The following is a 19897-nucleotide window of genomic DNA, read 5'->3' on the forward strand; positions in this document are numbered from 1 at the left end:
TTCTTTTTCATATGAGCAGGAGCAAGGACAAGGACATTCTTGTTGAAACAGATCCTGAACCTGAAAGGACTCTGAAGAAGAAGCTAAGAGAAGCTAAAGCACAACAATCCAGAGAAAACCTTACAGAGAATCTCAAAAAAGAAAGAGACATGGCCGAACCTAATAACAATGGTGGAGGCGCAAGGAGGATGCTTGGTGATTATACTACACCTACTTCTAATTTTTATGGAAGAAGCATCTCAATCGCTACTATTGGAGCAAACAATTTTGAGCTGAAGCCTCAACTAGTTGCTCTAATGCAACAGAACTGCAAGTTTCATGGACTTCCATTGGAAGATTCCTACCAGTTTTTAACTGAGTTCTTGTAGATCTGTGATACTGTTAAGACTAATGGAGTAGATCCTGAAGTCTACAGGCTCATGCTTTTCCCTTTTTCCGTGAGAGACAGAGCTAGAACATGGTTGGACTCACAACCTAAAGATAGCCTGGACTCTTGGGATAAGCTGGTCACGGCCTTCTTGGCCAAGTTCTTTCCTCCTCAAAAGCTAAGCAAGCTTAGAGTGGATGTTCAGACCTTCAAGCAAAAAGATGGTGAATCCCTCTATGAAGCTTGGGAAAGATACAAGCAGTTGACCAAAAAGTGTCCTTCTGACATGCTTTCAGAGTGGACCATTTTGGATATATTCTATGATGGTCTATCTGAGTTCTCTAAGATGTCACTGGACCACTCTGCAGGTGGATCCATTCACCTAAAGAAAATGCCTGTAGAAGCTCAAGAACTCATTGACATGGTTGCAAATAACCAATTCATGTACACCTCTGAGAGGAATCCTGTGAGTAATGGAACGCCTCAGAAGAAGGGAGTTCTTGAAATTGATGCTTTGAATACCATATTGGCTCAGAACAAAATGTTGACTCAGCAAATCAACATGATTTCTCATAGTCTGAATGGATTGCAAAATGCATCCAACAGTACTAAAGAGGCATTTTCTGAAGAAGAAGCTTATGATCCTAAAAATCCTACAATGGCAGAGGTGAGTTACATGGGTGAAGCCTATGTAAACACCTATAATCCCTCATGGAGAAATCATCCAAATTTCTCATGGAAGGATCAACAGACGCTTCAACAAGGCTTTAATAATGGTGGAAGAAATAGGTTTAGCAATAGCAAGCCTTTTCCATCATCTTCTCAGCAACAGACAGAGAATTCTGAGCAGAGTCCCTCTAGCTTAGCAAACATAGTCTCTGATCTATCTAAGGCCACTCTAAGTTTCATGAATGAAACAAGGTCCTCCATTAGAAATTTAGAGGCACAAGTGGATCAGCTGAGTAAGAAAATCACTGAAACTCCTCTGAGTGCTCTCCCAAGCAATACAGAAGAGAATCCAAAAAGAGAGTGCAAGGCCATTGATACTATCAAAATGGCCGAATCCAAAGAGGAAGGGGAGGACGTGAATCCCAATGAGAAAAACCTCATGGGACATCTCCCAGACAGAAAGGAGTTCCCTATTTAGGACCTAAAGAAATCTGAGGCTCATATAGAGACCATAGAGATTACATTAAACTATCTTCTGCCATTCATGAGCTCTGAGAACTATTCTTCCTCTGAAGAGGATGAAGATGTAATTGAAGAACAAGTTGCTCAATATCTATGAGCCATCATGAAGCTGAATGCCAAGTTCTTTGGTAATGAGACTTGGGAAGATGAACCTCCTTTGCTCATTAGTGAACTAAATACATGGGTTCAGCAAACTTTATCTCAAAAGAAACAAGACCCTGGTAAATTCTTAATACCCTGTACCATAGGCACCGTGACCTTTGAGAAGGCTTTGTGTGACCTAGGGTCAGGTATAAATCTTATGCCACTCTCTGTAATGGAGAAAAATGGGGATCTTTGAGGAACAAGCTGCAAGAATCTCATTAGAGATGGCAGACAAGTCAATAAAATAAGCTTATGGATTGGTAGAGGACGTGTTAGTAAAGGTTAAAGGCCTTTACATCCCTGCTAATTTGATAATCTTAGACATTGGGAAGGATGAGGATGAATGCATCATCCTTGGAAGACCCTTCCTAGCCACAGCAGGAGCTGTGATTGATGTTGACAGAGGAGAGCTAGTCCTTCAATTGAATGAGGACTACCTTGTGTTTAAAGCTCAAGGATCTTCCTCTGAAACCATGGAGAGGAAGCATGAAAAGCTTCTCTCAATACAGAGTCAAACAAAGCCCCCACAATCAAACTCTAAGTTTGGTGTTGGGAGGCCACAACCAAACTCTAAGTTTGGTGTTGAACCCCCACATTCAAACTCTAAGTTTGGTGTTGGGAGGTCCCAACAATGCTCTAAACATCTGTGAAGCTCCATGAGAGCTCACTGTCAAGCTATTGACATTAAAGAAGCGCTTATTGGGAGGCAACCAAATTTTTATTTATCTATATTTCTATTGTTCTTTTATGTTTTATTAGGTTTATGATCATGTGGAGTGATGAGCGGATATTTTATACGCTTTTTGGGGGTAATTTCATGTAGATTTTAGTATGTTTTAATTAGTTTTTAGTTAAATTTTATTAGTTTTTAGGCAAAAATCATATTTCTGGACTTTATTATGAGTTTGTGTATTTTTCTGTGATTTCAGGTATTTTCTGGCTGAAATTGAGGGAGCTGAGCAAAAATCTGAGTTAGGCTGAAAAAGGACTGCTGATGCTGTTGGATCCTGACCTCCCTGTACTCGAAATGAATTTTCTGGAGCTACAGGAGTCCAATTGACGAGCTCTCAACGGCGTTGGAAAGTAGACATCCAGGGCTTTCCAGCAATATATAATAGTCCATACTTTGCGTGAAGATAGACGACGTAACTTGGCGTTGAACGCCAAGTACATGCTGCTGTCTGGAGTTAAACGCCAGAAACACGTCATGATCCGGAGTTGAACGCCCAAAACACGTTATAACTTGGAGTTCAACTCCAAGAAAAGCCTCAGCTCGTGGATAGCTTTAGTCTCAGCCCCAGCACACACCAAGTGGGTCCCAGAAGTGGATTTCTGCACCAATTATCTTAGTTTACTTATTTTCTGTAAACCTAGGCTACTAGTTTACTATTTAAACAACTTTTAAAGACTTATTTTGTACCTCATGACATTTTCAGATCTGAATTACATACTTTTTGATGGCATGAGTCTCTAAACTCCATTGTTGGGGGTGAGGAGCTCTGCAGCGTCTCGATGAATTAATACAATTCCTTTGCTTTCCATTCAAACACGTTTGTTCTTATCTAAGATGTTCATTCGCGCTTAATTATGGAGAAGGTGATGATCCGTGACACTCATCACCTTCCCCAAACCATGAACGTGTGCCTGACAACCACCTCCGCTCTACATCAGACTGAATGAGTATCTCTTAGATTCATTACGCAGAATCTTCGTGGTATAAGCCGGATTGATGGCGGCATTCATGAGAATCCGGAAAGTCTAAACCTTGTCTGTGGTATTCCGAGTAGGATTCTGGGATTGAATGACTGTGACGAGCTTCAAACTCCTGAAGGCTGGGCGTTAGTGACAGACGCAAAAGAATCAATGGATTCTATTCCAACCTGATTGAGAACCGACAGATGATTAGCCGTGCTGTGACAGAGCATAGGAACGTTTTCACTGAGAGGATGGGAGGTAGCCATTGACAACGGTGATACCCTACATAGAGCTTGCCATGGAAGGGACTTTTCGTGTGTTGAAGGATTTCAAGGAAGAGTTGAAGTTCAGAGGACAAAGCATCTCCAAAGCTCCAACATATTTATCATTACTGCACAACAAGTAACGCTGTTATTCTCTTTCATTTTTCCAATCAAATCTAATAATTTCAACTTATAATTTTAATTAATATCCTGACTAAGAAAAATAAAATAAACATAGCTTGCTTCAAACCAATAATCTCCGTGGGATCGACCCTTACTCACGTAAGGTATTACTTGGACGACCCAGTGCACTTGCTGGTTAGTTGTGCGGATTACAAATTCGTGCACCAAGTTTTTGGCGCCGTTGCCGGGGATTATTCGAGTTTGAACAACTAAAGGTTTATTTTATTTCTTAGATTAGGAATAATTTATTTTTATTTTTATTGTTATAGAGTTATTAAATCTTGATAGGATAGTTTCTTTTCAAAAATTTCTTTTCAAAATTTATTATTTTTCTTAATTACCTGCTAATTTTCGTGAGTCTAGTGTTTTGTTCTAAGTTTGGTGTCAATTACATGTCTTGTATTTTTCTTTAAAATTTTCGACTTGTGTTCTTTGTTCTTCATTGATCTTCAAGTTGTTCTTGTTTATTTTTCTTGTTTTGTGTCTTTTCTTGTTTTTCTTGTGCTTTTTCAAAACATTAACTTTTAAAAATTATACTTTTATCCATAAAAATAACACATCTTTAAAATACATTACATTTTTAGCTCAGTTGGTTATAGCGGGGGTTTATGTTCTTAACAATTGGGCACTTTCTTTTTAAAATCCTTTTTCAAAAATAATTTTTCTTGATTTAATCTGGTGCCAAACTTTAAGTTTGGTGTTTTCTTGTTAATCTTTCTTTAATTTTCGAAAACTTGTCTTGGTTTTCTAAAAATTTTAAGTTTGGTGTTCTTTCTTGTGTTCTTGGTGTTCTTGTGAATCTTCAAAGTGTTCTTGAGTTTTTCTTGTGTCTTGATCTTAAAATTTTTAAGTTTGGTGTTCCTTGGTGTTTTCCCTCCAAAAATTTTCGAAAATAAGGAGCATTAGATCTAAAAATTTTAAGTCTTGTGTCTTTTGTGTGTTTTTCTCTTTCATCATAAAATTCAAAATTCAAAAAAATTTTATTTTCTAACTAATTTTGAACTACATTTTTCGAAAATTTTATATAAAAATTCAATTTTCAATTTCAAAATATTTCCACTTTCTTTTATTTATTTCGATTTTATTTTATTTTATAAAAATTAATTTTTATAAAATAAATAATATCAACATATATACCATCTCTTTTATTCCAACATGGAACTAAGTGGGAATGAACAGTCCAAGAAGACTCTGGGGTCATATGCTAACCCCACTACTGCTTCATATGGGAGTAGTATCTGTATACCCTCCATTGGAGTTAGTAGCTTTGAGTTGAATCCTCAGCTCATTATTATGGTGCAGCAAAACTGTCAGTATTCTGGTCTTCCACATGAAGAACCTACAGAGTTTCTGGCACAATTTTTGCAAATTGCTGACACAGTACATGATAAGGAAGTGGATCAGGATGTCTACAGATTATTACTGTTTCCATTTGCTGTAAGAGATCAAGCTAAGAGGTGGTTAAATAACCAGCCTAAGAACAGCATAAAAACATGGAAGCAGCTGTCAGAAAAATTCCTGAATCACTATTTCCCTCCAAAATGGATGACACAGCTAAGGCTAAGCATCCAAGGCTTCAAACAAGGGGATAATGAATCTCTTTATGATGCCTGGGAAAGATACAGAGAGATGCTAAGAAAATGCCCCTCTGAAATGTTTTCAGAATGGGTGCAATTAGACATCTTCTACTATGGGCTTACAGAAAAAGCTCAGATTTCTCTAGACCACTCAGCTGGTGGATCTATACATATGAGAAAAACAATTAAAGAGGCTCAAGAGCTTATTGATACAGTTGCCAGAAATCAACATCTGTACCTAAGCAGTGAATCTTCCATGAAAGGAGAAGCTAAAACAGTAACTGCTGAACTCAGTCCGGTGGATCAGGCTAATGAATTCAATCAGCAATTAGACTTTCTAACTCAGCAGCTAGCCGAATTCAAGGAAATATTACAGGAAACAAGAATGGCTAACAGGAACATGGAAGTACAATTAAAGCAGACAGAAAAGCAACTATCAAAACAAATAACAGAAGAATGCTAAGCAGTTCAATTAAGAAGTGGGAAAACATTAAATACCTCACTTCAAAGCAGCAGGAAACCAAGAAATGAACAGGTGGATACTCAAAATCCCTCTGAGGACAGTCAGAGCCCAGAGAGGAATAAAGCTGGCGCTGAACGCCCAGACCATGCTCATTCCTGGCGTTCAACGCCAGAAACAAGCATGAATCCAGCGTTGAATGCCCAAAGGGAGCATGGTTCTGGCGTTCAAACGCCAGTAACAAACAAGGAAGTGGCGTCTAACGCCACTCCAGCTCCCACCACTGGCATTCAAATGCCAGTGGGGAATCAGTCACATACAAGTGCTGATAACAACCCTTCTAAAAAGGCTTCCCAACCCACTTCTGTAGGTAATAAACCTGCAGCAACTAAGGTTGAGGAATACAAAGCCAAAATGCCTTATCCTCAAAAACTCCGCCAAGCGGAACAGGATAAGCAATTTGCCCACTTTGCAGACTATCTCAGGACTCTTGAAATAAAGATTCCATTTGCAGAAGCACTTGAGCAAATACCCTCTTATGCTAAGTTCATGAAAGAGATCTTAAGTCATAAGAAGGATTGGAGGGAAACTAAAAAAGTTTACCTCACTGAAGAATGCAGTGCAGTCATTCTGAAAAGCTTACCTGAGAAGCTTAAAGATCTTGGGAGCTTTATGATACCATGCACATTAGAGGGCACTTGCACCAAGCAAGCTTTATGTGATCTTGGGGCAAGTATCAACCTAATACCTGCATCTACTATCAGAAAGCTTGGTTTAACTGAAGAAATCAAACCAACCAGGATATGTCTTCAACTTGCTGATGGCTCCATTAAATACCCATCAGGTGTGATTGAGGACATGATTGTCAAGGTTGGGCCATTTGCCTTTCCTACTGACTTTGTGGTGCTGGAAATGGAGGAGCACAAGAGTGCAACTCTCATTCTAGGAAGACCTTTCCTAGCAACTGGCCGAACCCTCATTGACGTCCAAAAAGGGGAAGTAACCTTGAGAGTCAATGAGGAGGAGTTCAAGTTGAATGTTGTCAAAGCCATGCAACATCCAGACACCCCAAATGACTGCATGAGTGTTGATATTATTGACTCTCTGGTAAGAGAGGTCAATATGGCTGAGAGTCTCGAATCAGAGCTGGAGGACATCTTTAAAGACGTTCAGCCTGATCTGGAGGAGTCAGAGAAAATAGTAGAACCTCTGAAAATCCCTTAGGAAGAGGAGAAACCTCCTAAACCCGAGCTCAAACCATTACCACCTTCCCTAAAATATGCATTCTTGGGAGAAGGTGATACCTTTCCTGTAATCATAAGCTCTACCTTAGAGCCACAGGAAGAGGAAGCACTAATTCAAGTGCTAAGGACAGACAAGACAGCTCTTGGGTGGTCCATCAGTGATCTTAAGGGCATTAGCCCAGCTAGATGCATGCACAAGATCTTGCTGGAAGGTGACGCCAAGCCAGTGGTTCAACCACAAAGGCGGCTGAACCCAGCTATGAAGGAAGTAGTGCAGAAAGAGGTCACTAAATTACTAGAGGCTGGGATTATTTATCCTATTTCTGACAGCCCCTGGGTGAGCCCTGTCCAAGTCGTCCCTAAGAAAGGTGGCATGACAGTGGTTCATAATGAAAAAAATGAACTGGTTCCTACAAGAACAGTTACTGGGTGGCGTATGTGTATTGATTACAGAAGGCTCAATACAGCTACCAGAAAGGATCATTTTCCTTTACCATTCATAGACCAGATGCTAGAAAGACTAGCAGGTCATGAGTACTACTGCTTTCTGGATGGATATTCAGGTTATAATCAAATTGCAGTAGATCCCCAGGATCAGGAGAAAACGGCATTCACATGCCCATCTGGAGTATTTGCATACAGAAGGATGCCATTTGGCCTTTGCAATGCACCTGCAACCTTTCAGAGGTGCATGCTCTCAATTTTCTCTGATATGGTGGAAAAATTTCTGGAAGTCTTCATGGATGACTTTTCAGTATTTGGAGACTCATTCAGCTCCTGCCTTAACCATTTAGCACTTGTTCTAAAGAGATGCCAAGAAACTAACCTGGTTTTAAACTGGGAAAAGTGTCACTTTATGGTGACTAAAGAAATTGTCCTTGGGCACAAAATCTCGAACAAGGGAATAGAGGTGGATCAAGCTAAAGTTGAAGTAATTGAAAAATTACCACCACCCACCAATGTTAAGGCAATCAGAAGCTTTCTGGGGCATGCAGGATTCTATAGGAGGTTTATAAAGGATTTTTCAAAAATCGCCAAACCTCTAAGCAACCTGCTAGCTGCTGACACGCCATTTATCTTTGATAAAGAGTGTCTGCAGGCATTTGAGACCCTGAAAGCTAAATTGGTCTCAGCACCAATCATCTCTGCACCAGACTGGACATTACCATTTGAATTAATGTGTGATGCCAGTGACCATGCCATTGGTGCAGTGTTGGGACAAAGGCATGACAAGCTTCTGCACGTCATTTACTATGCCAGCCGTGTTTTAAATGACGCACAGAAGAATTACACAACCACAGAAAAAGAACTACTTGCAGTGGTTTACGCCATTGACAAATTCAGATCCTATTTAGTAGGATCAAAAGTGATTGTGTATACAGATCATGCTGCTCTTAAATATCTACTCACAAAGCAGGATTTAAAACCCAAACTTATAAGATGGGTGCTGCTTCTGCAGGAGTTTGATATAGAAATAAGAGACAGAAGAGGAACAGAGAATCAAGTAGCAGATCACCTGTCCCGAATAGAACCAGTGGAAGGGGCGTCCCTCCCTCTCACTGAGATCTCTGAAACCTTTCCGGATGAGCAACTCTTTGCCATCCTGGAAGTGCCATGGTTTGCCGACATTGCAAACTACAAGGCAGTGAGATTTATACCCAAAGAGTACAGTAGACAGCAAATAAAGAAGCTGATCACGGATGCAAAGTATTATCTTTGGGATGAGCCATATCTCTTTAAGAGATGTGCAGACGGAGTAATCCGTAGATGTGTGCCTAATGAAGAAGCACAGAGGATCCTATGGCACTGCCATGGATCACAGTATGGAGGACATTTTGGAAGTGAGCGAACAGCCACAAGAGTCCTCCAAAGTGGCTTCTACTGGCCTACTCTCTATAAAGATTCCCGAGTGTTTGTGCTTAATTGTGACAGTTGCCAAAGATCTGGCAATCTACCTCACAGTTATGCCATGCCTCAACAAGGGATCCTGGAGATTGAGTTGTTTGATGTATGGGGTATTGACTTCATGGGACCTTTCCCACCATCATACTCAAACACTTATATTCTGGTGGCAGTGGATTATGTATCCAAATGGGTGGAGGCTATTGCAACACCCACTAATGACACTAAAACAGTGTTAAAATTCCTCCAGAAACACATCTTCAGCAGATTTGGCACCCCTAGAGTATTAATTAGTGATGGGGGCACTCATTTCTGCAATAAACAGCTTTACTCTGCTTTGGTTCGTTATGGAGTTAGCCACAGGGTAGCTACTCCATATCACCCACAGACTAATGGGCAAGCTGAAGTCTCAAATAGAGAACTCAAAAGAATCCTGGAACGGACTGTAATTAACCGTAGAAGGGATTGGGCAAGGAGCTTGGATGATGCTCTATGGGCATACAGAACAGCATTCAAGACCCCTATAGGGACCTCCCCATACCAGCTTGTGTATGGAAAGGCATGCCACTTGCCAGTGGAACTGGAACACAAGGCCTACTGGGCAACCAGATTCCTGAACCTTGATGCCAAGTTAGCTGGAGAAAAACGTTTGCTCCAGCTAAATGAGCTAGAGGAATTTAGACTCAATGCTTTCGAGAATGCAAAAATTTACAAGGAGAAAGCGAAAAGATGGCATGATAAGAAATTGTCATCCAGAGTCTTTAAGCCGGGGCAGAAAGTTCTGCTATTTAATTCTAGGCTTAAATTATTCCCCGGGAAATTAAAATCCCGGTGGAGAGGTCCATATGTAATTACAAGTGTATCACCATATGGATACGTAGAGCTTCAGGATAATGACTCTAACAAAAAGTTCATTGTTAATGGACAGAGAATTAAACATTATCTTGAAAGTAACTTCGAGTAGGAATGCTCAAAACTGAGACTTGATTAGAGCTCAGTGGTAGTCCAGCTAAAGACAATAAAGAAGCGCTTGCTGGGAGGCAACCCAGCCATTTACAAAGTTTATTTATTAATTAAATAAATTTCCTTTTTTTACAGGTATGTGTCCAAGTATCTTCAAGGTATAATAGCAATTGCTTAAATTAACAGAGTTACAGGGGAATTTGGAAGTTCACTGGCGAAAAAAGGCCAGTAAGAAACATTTTGGGCATTGAACGCCCAAAAGAAGCACCCACTGGGCGTTCAACGCCAGTAAGGGTAGCCATCTGGGCGTTAAACGCCAGAAAGGAGCATCTTCTGGGTGTTAAACGCCAGAAAGAAGCACCTTCTGGGCGTTTAACGCCAGATTGACAGCTTCCTGGGCGTTCAGAAAAACGCCCAGTGACAAAGGACTTCTTGGCGTTCAACGCCAGAAAGATGCATCAGCTGGGCGTTGAACGCCCAGGAGAAGCAACGTTTGGGCGTTAAACGCCCAAAACATGCATCGTTTGGGCGTTTAACGCCAGCATGGTGGGGAGGAGGTAAAATTCATTTTTCTTTACAAATTTTCTAAATTTTTATGTTTCAATTCATAATTTCTTGCATCAACATGTTTCAAAATTTCATCCTTCAAATCAAATCAGTTTTCTAAGAACCCTAATTTCTAAAATCCCTTTTTCAAAAATATTACATGCATCTTAATCCATAAAAACAAATTATTTTCCAATCCAATCCAACTCTTTTTTTTTAAGTTCTTCAACACTTAATTATCTTCTAAAATCGTTTTCAAATTAAAAATTCAGATTTATTTTTAAATATCATTCATATCTTTTTAAATTATATCTTTTTCTTATCATATTTATCTTTTATAAATCATATCTTTTATCTTATATCTTTTTTTTTTAAATCTTTTTCAACTCATCATATCTTTTGAATTTCGAAATTGCCTCTCCCTCTATTCCTCTCTTATCCTTTCTTTTGCTTGAGGACAAGCAAACCTCTAATTTGGTGTGATTTGCCATGATCACTGAGCTAAAACTCATTAAGATCATGGCACCTAAGGGAACAGGAAGAGTAAGGATGTGAACTTAAGGGAGCTGAAGTGTCAGAAATTAATTCTTGAAGGCACCCCACAGACTAGAGGAACATCCACTTCCCAAAATACAGGTTGTTAAGTTCTAATTCTAGCTTTAACTCTGTGATATTATTATTATAGGATTTTACCTTAGAAGTTATATAGGAGTAGTAGTAATTAGCATATCTATTTTGGCTTTATTTCCAATTAAGTTATAACTTATTTTTCTCATCATCATCAAACATGAATAAAATAGTAGATTTGTAGAATAATGAGGCAATTTAATTTTTTCGAGTTCTTAATAAGGAAAATTCTAATTATTTATATGTGGTGGCAATACTTTTTGTCTTCTGAATGAATGCTTGAACAGTGCATATTTTTTATATTGAATTTTATGAATGTTAAAATTGTTGGCTCCTGAAAGAATGATGAACAAGAGAAATGTTATTGATGATCTGAAAAATCATGAAATTGATTCTTGAAGCAAGAAAAAGCAGTGAAAAAAAATTTTTTTTTGCGAAAAAAAAATGCCAAAAAGAGAGAAAGAAAAAGCAAGCAGAAAAAGCCAATAGCCCTTAAAACCAAAAGGCAAGGGTAAAAAGGATCCAAGGCTTTGAGCATTAATGGATAGGAGGGCCCAAGGAAATAAATCCAGGCCTAAGCGGCTAAATCAAGCTGTCCCTAACCATGTGCTTGTGGCATGCAGGTCCAAGTGAAAAGCTTGAGACTGAGTGGTTAAAGTCGTGATCCAAAGCAAAAGAGTGTGCTTAAGAACTCTGGACACCTCTAATTGGGGACTCTAGCAAAGCTGAGTCACAATCTGAAAAGGTTCACCCAATTATGTGTCTGTGGCATTTATGTATCCGGTGGTAATACTGGAAAACAAAGTGCTTAGGGCCACGGCCAAGACTCATAAAGTAGCTGTGTTCAAGAATCAACATACTAAACTAGGAGAATCAATAATACTATCTGAATTCTGAGTTCCTATGGATGCCAACCATTCTGAATTTCAAAGGATAAAGTGAGATGCCAAAACTGTTCAGAAGCAAAAAGCTACTAGCCCCGCTCATCTAATTAGAATCTGAGCTTCACTTGAAACTCTGAGATATTATTGTTTCTTATTTTATTTTCATCCTATTTTATTTATCTAGTTGCTTGAGGACCAGCAACAGTTTAAGTTTGGTGTTGTGATGAGCGGATATTTTATACGCTTTTTGGGGGTAATTTCATGTAGATTTTAGTATGTTTTAATTAGTTTTTAGTTAAATTTTATTAGTTTTTAGGCAAAAATCATATTTCTGGACTTTACTATAAGTTTGTGTATTTTTCTGTGATTTCAGGTATTTTCTGGCTGAAATTGAGGGAGCTGAGCAAAAATCTGAGTTAGGCTGAAAAAGGACTGCTGATGCTGTTGGATCCTGACCTCCCTGCACTCGAAATGGATTTTCTGGAGCTACAGGAGTCCAATTGACGCGCTCTCAACGGCGTTGGAAAGTAGACATCCAGGGCTTTCCAGCAATATATAATAGTCCATACTTTGCGCGAAGATAGACGACGTAACTTGGCGTTGAACGCCAAGTATATGCTGCTGTCTGGAGTTAAACGCCAGAAACACGTCATGATCCGGAGTTGAACGCCCAAAACACGTTATAACTTGGAGTTCAACTCCAAGAAAAGCCTCAGCTCGTGGATAGCTTTAGTCTCAGCCCCAGCACACACCAAGTGGGTCCCAGAAGTGGATTTCTGCACCAATTATCTTAGTTTACTTATTTTCTGTAAACCTAGGATACTAGTTTACTATTTAAACAACTTTTAAAGACTTATTTTATACCTCATGACATTTTCAGATCTGAATTACATACTTTTTGACGGCATGAGTCTCTAAACTCCATTGTTGGGGGTGAGGAGCTCTGCAGCGTCTCGATGAATTAATACAATTCCTTTGCTTTCCATTCAAACACGCTTGTTCTTATCTAAGATGTTCATTCGCGCTTAATTATGGAGAAGGTGATGATCCGTGACACTCATCACCTTCCCCAAACCATGAACGTGTGCCTGACAACCACCTCCGTTCTACATCAAACTGAATGAGTATCTCTTAGATTCATTACGCAGAATCTTCGTGGTATAAGCCGGATTGATGGCGGCATTCATGAGAATCCGGAAAGTCTAAACCTTGTCTGTGGTATTCCGAGTAAGATTCTGGGATTGAATGACTGTGACGAGCTTCAAAATCCTGAAGGCTGGGCGTTAGTGACAGACGCAAAAGAATCAATGGATTCTATTCCAACCTGATTGAGAACCGACAGATGATTAGCCGTGCTTTGACAGAGCATAGGAACGTTTTCACTGAGAGGATGGGAGGTAGCCATTGACAACGGTGATACCCTACATAGAGCTTGCCATGGAAGGGACTTTTCGTGTGTTGAAGGATTTCAAGGAAGAGTTGAAGTTCAGAGGACAAAGCATCTCCAAAGTTCCAACATATTTCTCATTACTGCACAACAAGTAACGCTGTTATTCTCTTTCATTTTTCCAATCAAATCTAATAATTTCAACTTATAATTTTAATTAATATCCTGACTAAGAATAATAAAATAAACATAGCTTGCTTCAAACCAATAATCTCCGTGGGATCGACCCTTACTCACGTAAGGTATTACTTGGACGACCCAGTGCACTTGCTGGTTAGTTGTGCGGATTACAAATTCGTGCACCATGGAGTCATAAAACAATTACAAGAATTAAAAACAGAATCAAAAACAGAAGAAGAAAAAGCACACCCTGGAGGAAGAGCTGTCTGGCGTTTAAACGCCAGAAACAAGCATCTGTCTGGTGTTTAATGCCAGAAACATGCACCAAGCTGGCGTTTAACGCCAGAAATAAGCATCAGGATGGCGTTAAATGCCAGAAATAGGCTACATCTGGGCGTTTAACGCCAGAAACAAGCTACAGTCTGGCGTTAAATGCCAGGATTGCATACAGAGGGCATTTTACATGCCTAATTGGTGCAGGGATGATAAATCCTTGACAGCTCAGGATCTGTGGGCCGCACAGGATCACCTCAGGATCTGTGGACCCCATAGGATCCCCACCTACCCCACTTCTCTCTTCTTCACACAATCCAATAACACTATACCCTTCACCAATCACCTCAATCTCTCTTTCCCATTACCCCTTCACCAATCACATCCATCCACTCTTCCCCATAAACCCCACCCACCTTCAAATTCAAAATCTCTTTCCCACCCAAACCCACCCTAAATGACCGAACCATACCCTTCTTCCTCCATTATATAAACCCCTCCATCCTTCTTCATTTTCACACAATACAACCCTCTCTTCTCCCCCTTAGCCGAATACACACATCTCTCCCTTTCCTCCATATCTTCTTCTTCTTCTTCTTCTATTCTTTCTTCTTTTGCTCGAGGGCGAGCAACATTCTAAGTTTGGTGTGGTAAAAACCATTGATGGCACCTACGGCCAGAGAAACCTCATGAAAGAGGAAAGGGAAGACAATTTTTTCCACCTCTGAGTCATGAAAGATGGAGAAATTTATATCAAAAGCCCATCAAGACCACTTCTATAAAGTTGTGGCCAAGAAAAAAGTGATCTTTGAGGTCTCTTTTAATCTCAAAAAGGACAAATATATTCGGAGATCCGACAAGAGATTAGAAGAAGAGGATGGGAAGTTCTCTCCAATCCCATTCAACAAGTCGGAATCTTAATGGTTCAAGAGTTCTATGCAAAACGCATGGATCACTAGGAACCATGATCAAAGCATGAACCCAAACCCAAAGAATCAGCTTACAATGGTTCGGGGGAAATGCTTAGATTTCAGTCTAGAAAATATAATGTTGGCCTTTAACTTGCCTATAATGCAAAAAGACGCACGCCCCTACACTAGAAGGGTCAACTTTGATCAAAGGTGTGGAAGGAGCTCAATGGAAAAGAGACTCAAAAGGCAAGCCGGTTCAATTGAGAAGACTGGACCTTAAGCCTGTGGCTAGAGGAAGTTTGGAGTTCATCCAATGCTTCATCATCCCCACTAGGAACCGATCCGAGGTAACTGTGGATCGGGCCATCATGATCTATAGCATCATGATTGGATAGGAAGTAGAAGTTCATGGAGTCATCTCTCTAGAACTCTACAAAGTAGCCGAAAAGCCCTCCACCTTGGCAGGGCTAGCTTTTCCTCATCTCATTTGCCATCTATGCAACTTAGCTGGAGTTGTCATAGAAGGAGACACCCTCATTGAAGAGGACAAGCCCATCACTAACAAGAGGACGGAGCAAACAAGAGAGCCCATTCATGAATCTCAAGGACGCATGAGGAAGCTCATCATCAAGAAATCCCTGAGATACCTCAAGGGATGCATTTTCCTCCAAACAACTATTGGGAACAACTCAACACTTCTCTAGAAGGATTGAGTTATGACATGAACCAATTAAAGGTGGAACACCAAGAGCAGAGCACTCCATCATTCTCAATGAGATTAGAGAAGATCAAAGAGCAATGTGGGAGGAGCAACAAAGGCAAGGAAGAGACATAGAAGAGCTAAAGAACACCATTGATCCTTCAAGAAGAAGGTGCCACCATCACTAAGGTGGACTCATTCCTTTACTTCCTTATTCTTATCTCTCTGTTTTTCGGTTTTTTGAACTTCATATTTGTCTATGTTTGTGTCTTTATTACATGATCATTAGTGTCTAGTGTCTATGTCTTAAGGCTATGAATAATTCCATGAATCCTTCACCTTTCTTAAATGAAAAATGTTTCTAATACAAAAGAACAAGAAGTACATAAGTTTTAAACTCATCCTTGAAATTAGTTTAATTATATTGATGTGGTGACAATACCTTTTGTTTTCTGAATGAATGCTTGAACAGTGCATATTTTTGATCTTGTTGTTTATGAATGTTAAAATTGTTGGCTCTTGAAAGAATGATGAACAAGAGAAATGTTATTGATAATCTGAAAAATCATGAAATTGATTCTTGAAGCAAGAAAAAGAAGTGAAAAAAAAAAGAGAAAAAGAAAAAACAAGCAGAAAAAGCCAATGGCCCTTAAAACCAAAAGGCAAGGGTAAAAAGGATCCAAGGCTTTGAGCATCAATGGATAGGAGGGCCCAAGGAAATAAAATCCAGGCCTAAGCGGCTAAATCAAACTGTCCCTAACCATGTGCTTGTGGCATGCAGGTCTAAGTGAAAAGCTTGAGACTGGGTGGTTAAAGTCATGATCCAAAGCAAAATGAGTGTGCTTAAGAGCTCTGGATACCTCTAATTGGGGACTTTAGCAAAGCTGAGTCACAATCTGAAAAGGTTCACCCAGTCATATGTCTGTGGCATTTATGTATCCAGTGGTAATACTGGAAAACAAAGTGCTTAGGGTCACGGCCAAGACTCATAAAAGTAGCTGTATTCAAGAATCAACATACTTAACTAGGAGAATTAATAACACTATCTGAACTCTGAGTTCCTATGGATGCCAATCATTCTAAACTTCTAAAGGATAAAGTGAGATGCCAAAATTGTTCAGAAGCAAAAAGCTACAAGTCCCGCTCATCTAATTAGAACTAATATTCATTGATATTTTGGGATTTATAGTATATTATCTTCTTTTTATCCTATTTGATTTTCAGTTGCTTGGGGAGAAGCAACAATTTAAGTTTGGTGTTGTGATGAGCAGATAATTTGTACGCTTTTTGGCATTATTTTCAGGTAGTTTTCAGTAGGATCTAGCTACTTTTAGAGATGTTTTTATTAGTTTTTATGCAAAATTCACATTTCTAGACTTTACTATGAGTTTGTGTGTTTTTCTGTGATTTCAGGTTTTTTCTGGCTGAAATTGAGGGACTTGAGCAAAAATCTGATAGGAGGCTGACAAAGAACTGCTGATGCTGTTGGATTCTGACCTCCCTGCACTCGAGATCGATTTTCTAGAACTACAAAAGTTCAAATGCTGTGCTCTCAATTGCGTTGAAAATTTGACATCTAGGGCTTTCCAGCGATATATAATGGTCCATACTTTATTCGAGTTTAGACGACGCAAACTGGCGTTCAACGCCAGTTCCATGCTGCATTATGGAGTAAAACGCCAGAAACATGTCACAAACCAAAGTTAAACGCCAAAAACACTTTACAACTTGGCGTTTAACCCCAAGAGAAGCCTCTGCACGTGTAAAGCTCAAGCTCAGCCCAAGCACACACCAAAGTGGGCCCCAGAAGTGGATTTCTGCACTTAGACTTATTTCTGTAAACCCTAGTAGCTAGTTTATTATAAATAGAACTTTTTATTATTGTACTAAGCGTCTTTTTTGACCGGGTCTTTTTCCCTATTTTCAAATTCACATGCTATTTGGGGGAGGCTGGCCTCTCGGCCATGCCTAGACCTTGTTCTTATGTATTTTCAATGGTGGTGTTTCTACACACCATAGATTAAGGTGTGGAGCTCTGCTATTCCTCAAGTATTAATGCAATGTACTATTGTTCTTCTATTCAATTCACGCTTATTCTTATTCTAAGATATTTATTCGTACTTAACCATGATGAATGTGATGATCCGTGACACTCATCACCATTCTCAACCTATGAACATGTGCCTGACAATCACCTCTGTTCTACATTAGATTGAATGAGTATCTCATGGATTCCTGACCCACGACGCATGGTTGCCTCGCCTGACAACCGAGCCTCCCATTCCGTGAGATCAGAGTCTTCGTGGTATAAGCTAGAATTATTGGCGGCCATTTCTAAGATCCGTAAAGAAAACCTTGTCTGTGGTATTCCGAGTAGGATCTGAGATGGGATGACTGTGATGAGCTTCAAACTCGCTAGTGTTGGGCATAGTGACAGACGCAAAAGGATCAATGGATCCTATTCTGACATGATCGAGAACCGACAGATGATTAGCCGTGCTGTGACAGCGCATTTGGACCATTTTCACTGAGAGGATGGGAAGTAGTCATTGACAACAGTGACGCCCTACATACAGCTTGCCATGGAAAAGGGTAAGAATGATTGGATGAAAGCAGTAGGAAAGCAGAGATTCAGAAGGAACATAGTATCTTCATACGCCTATCTGAAATTCCCACCAATGAATTACATAGGTATCTCTATCTTTATTTTATGCTTTATTTATCCTTATATTTGAAAACCATTATAACCATTATAATCTGCCTAACTGAGATTTACAAGATGACCATAGCTTGCTGATGAGCGGATAATTTATACGCTTTTTGGCATTGTTTTTAGTATGTTTTTAGTATGTTTTAGTTAGTTTTTATTATATTTTTATTAGTTTTTAGTTAAAATTCACTTTTTTGGACTTTACTATGAATTTGTGTGTTATTCTGTGATTTCAGGTATTTTCTGGCTGAAATTGAGGGACCTGAGCAAAAATCTGATTCAGAGGTTGAAAAGGACTGCAGATGTTGTTGGATTCTGACCTCCCTGCACTCGAATTAGATTTTCCGGAGCTACAGAAGCCCAATTGGCGCGCTCTTAACTGCTTTGGAAAGTAGACATCCTGGGCTTTCCAGCAATGTATAATAGTCCATACTTTGCCCAAGATTTGGAGGCCCAAACCGGCGTTCCAAATCAGCTCAAAACTGCCCAGCGTTAAACGCCGGAACTGGCACAAGAATGGGAGTTAAACGCCCAAACTGGCACAAAAGCTGGCGTTTAACTCCAAGAAAAGTCTCTACACATGAAAGCTTCAATGCTCAGCCCAAGCACACACCAAGTGGGCCCGGAAGTGGATTTTTATGTCATTTACTCATCTCTGTAAACCCTAGGCTACTAGTTCTCTACATATAGGACCTTTTACTATTGTATTCTCATCTTTGGATCTTTGATCATCTTTAGATCTTTTGAATCTTTAGACCTTGTTCTTATGTATTTTCAACGGTGGAGTTTCTACACACCATAGATTAAGGTGTGGAGCTCTGCTGTACCTCGAGTATTAATGCAATTACTATTGTTCTTCTATTCAATTCGGCTTATTCTTGTTCTAAGATATTCATTCGCACCCAAGAACATGATGAATGTGATGATTATGTGACGCTCATCATCATTCTCACTTATGAACGCGTGCCTGACAACCACTTCCGTTCTACAAGCAAACAAGGCTTGAATGTTTATCTCTTGGATTCCTTAATTGGAATCTTCGTGGTATAAGCTAGAATTGCTGGCCGCATTCAAGAGAATCCGGAAGGTCTAAACCTTGTCCGTGGTATTCTGAGTAGGATTCAATGATTGAATGACTGTGACAAGCTTCAAATTCCTGAAGGCTGGGCGTTAGTGATAGACGCAAAAGAATCACTGGATTCTATTCCAACCTGATTGAGAACCGACAGATGATTAGCCGTGCTGTGACAGAGCGCATTGAACATTTTCACTGAGAGGACGGGACTGTAGCCACTGACAACGGTGATGCCCAACATACAGCTTGCCATGGAAAGGAGTAAGAAGGATTGGATGAAGACAGTAGGAAAGCAGAGAGATGGAAGGGACACAGCATCTCCATATGCTTATCTGAAATTCTCACCAATGAATTACATAAGTATCTCTATCTTTATTTTATGTTTTATTCATCATTAATCCTCCATAACCATTTGAATCCGCCTGACTGAGATTTACAAGATGACCATAGCTTGCTTCATACCAACAATCTCCGTGGGATCGACCCTTACTCGCGTAAGGTTTATTACTTGGACGACCCAGTGCACTTGCTGGTTAGTTGTGCGAAGTTGTGAAATTATGTTTAGACCATGTTATTGAGCACCAAGTTTTTGGAGCCATTACCGGGAATTGTTTG

The 19897-nt window shown here is 39.7% G+C and overlaps 1 non-coding gene across 1 annotated transcript; it reads right to left on the bottom strand.

The window, feature by feature from the left end:
* Positions 1–551: 551 nt before the first annotated feature.
* LOC130983317 (small nucleolar RNA R71) lies at positions 552–659 on the bottom strand. The gene has a single exon (XR_009087313.1). It is a non-coding gene; the product is annotated as a small nucleolar RNA R71 (small nucleolar RNA).
* Positions 660–19897: the final 19238 nt, after the last annotated feature.

Source organism: Arachis stenosperma, chromosome 5, assembly GCF_014773155.1.
Source record: "Arachis stenosperma cultivar V10309 chromosome 5, arast.V10309.gnm1.PFL2, whole genome shotgun sequence".
Lineage (NCBI taxonomy): Eukaryota > Viridiplantae > Streptophyta > Magnoliopsida > Fabales > Fabaceae > Arachis > Arachis stenosperma.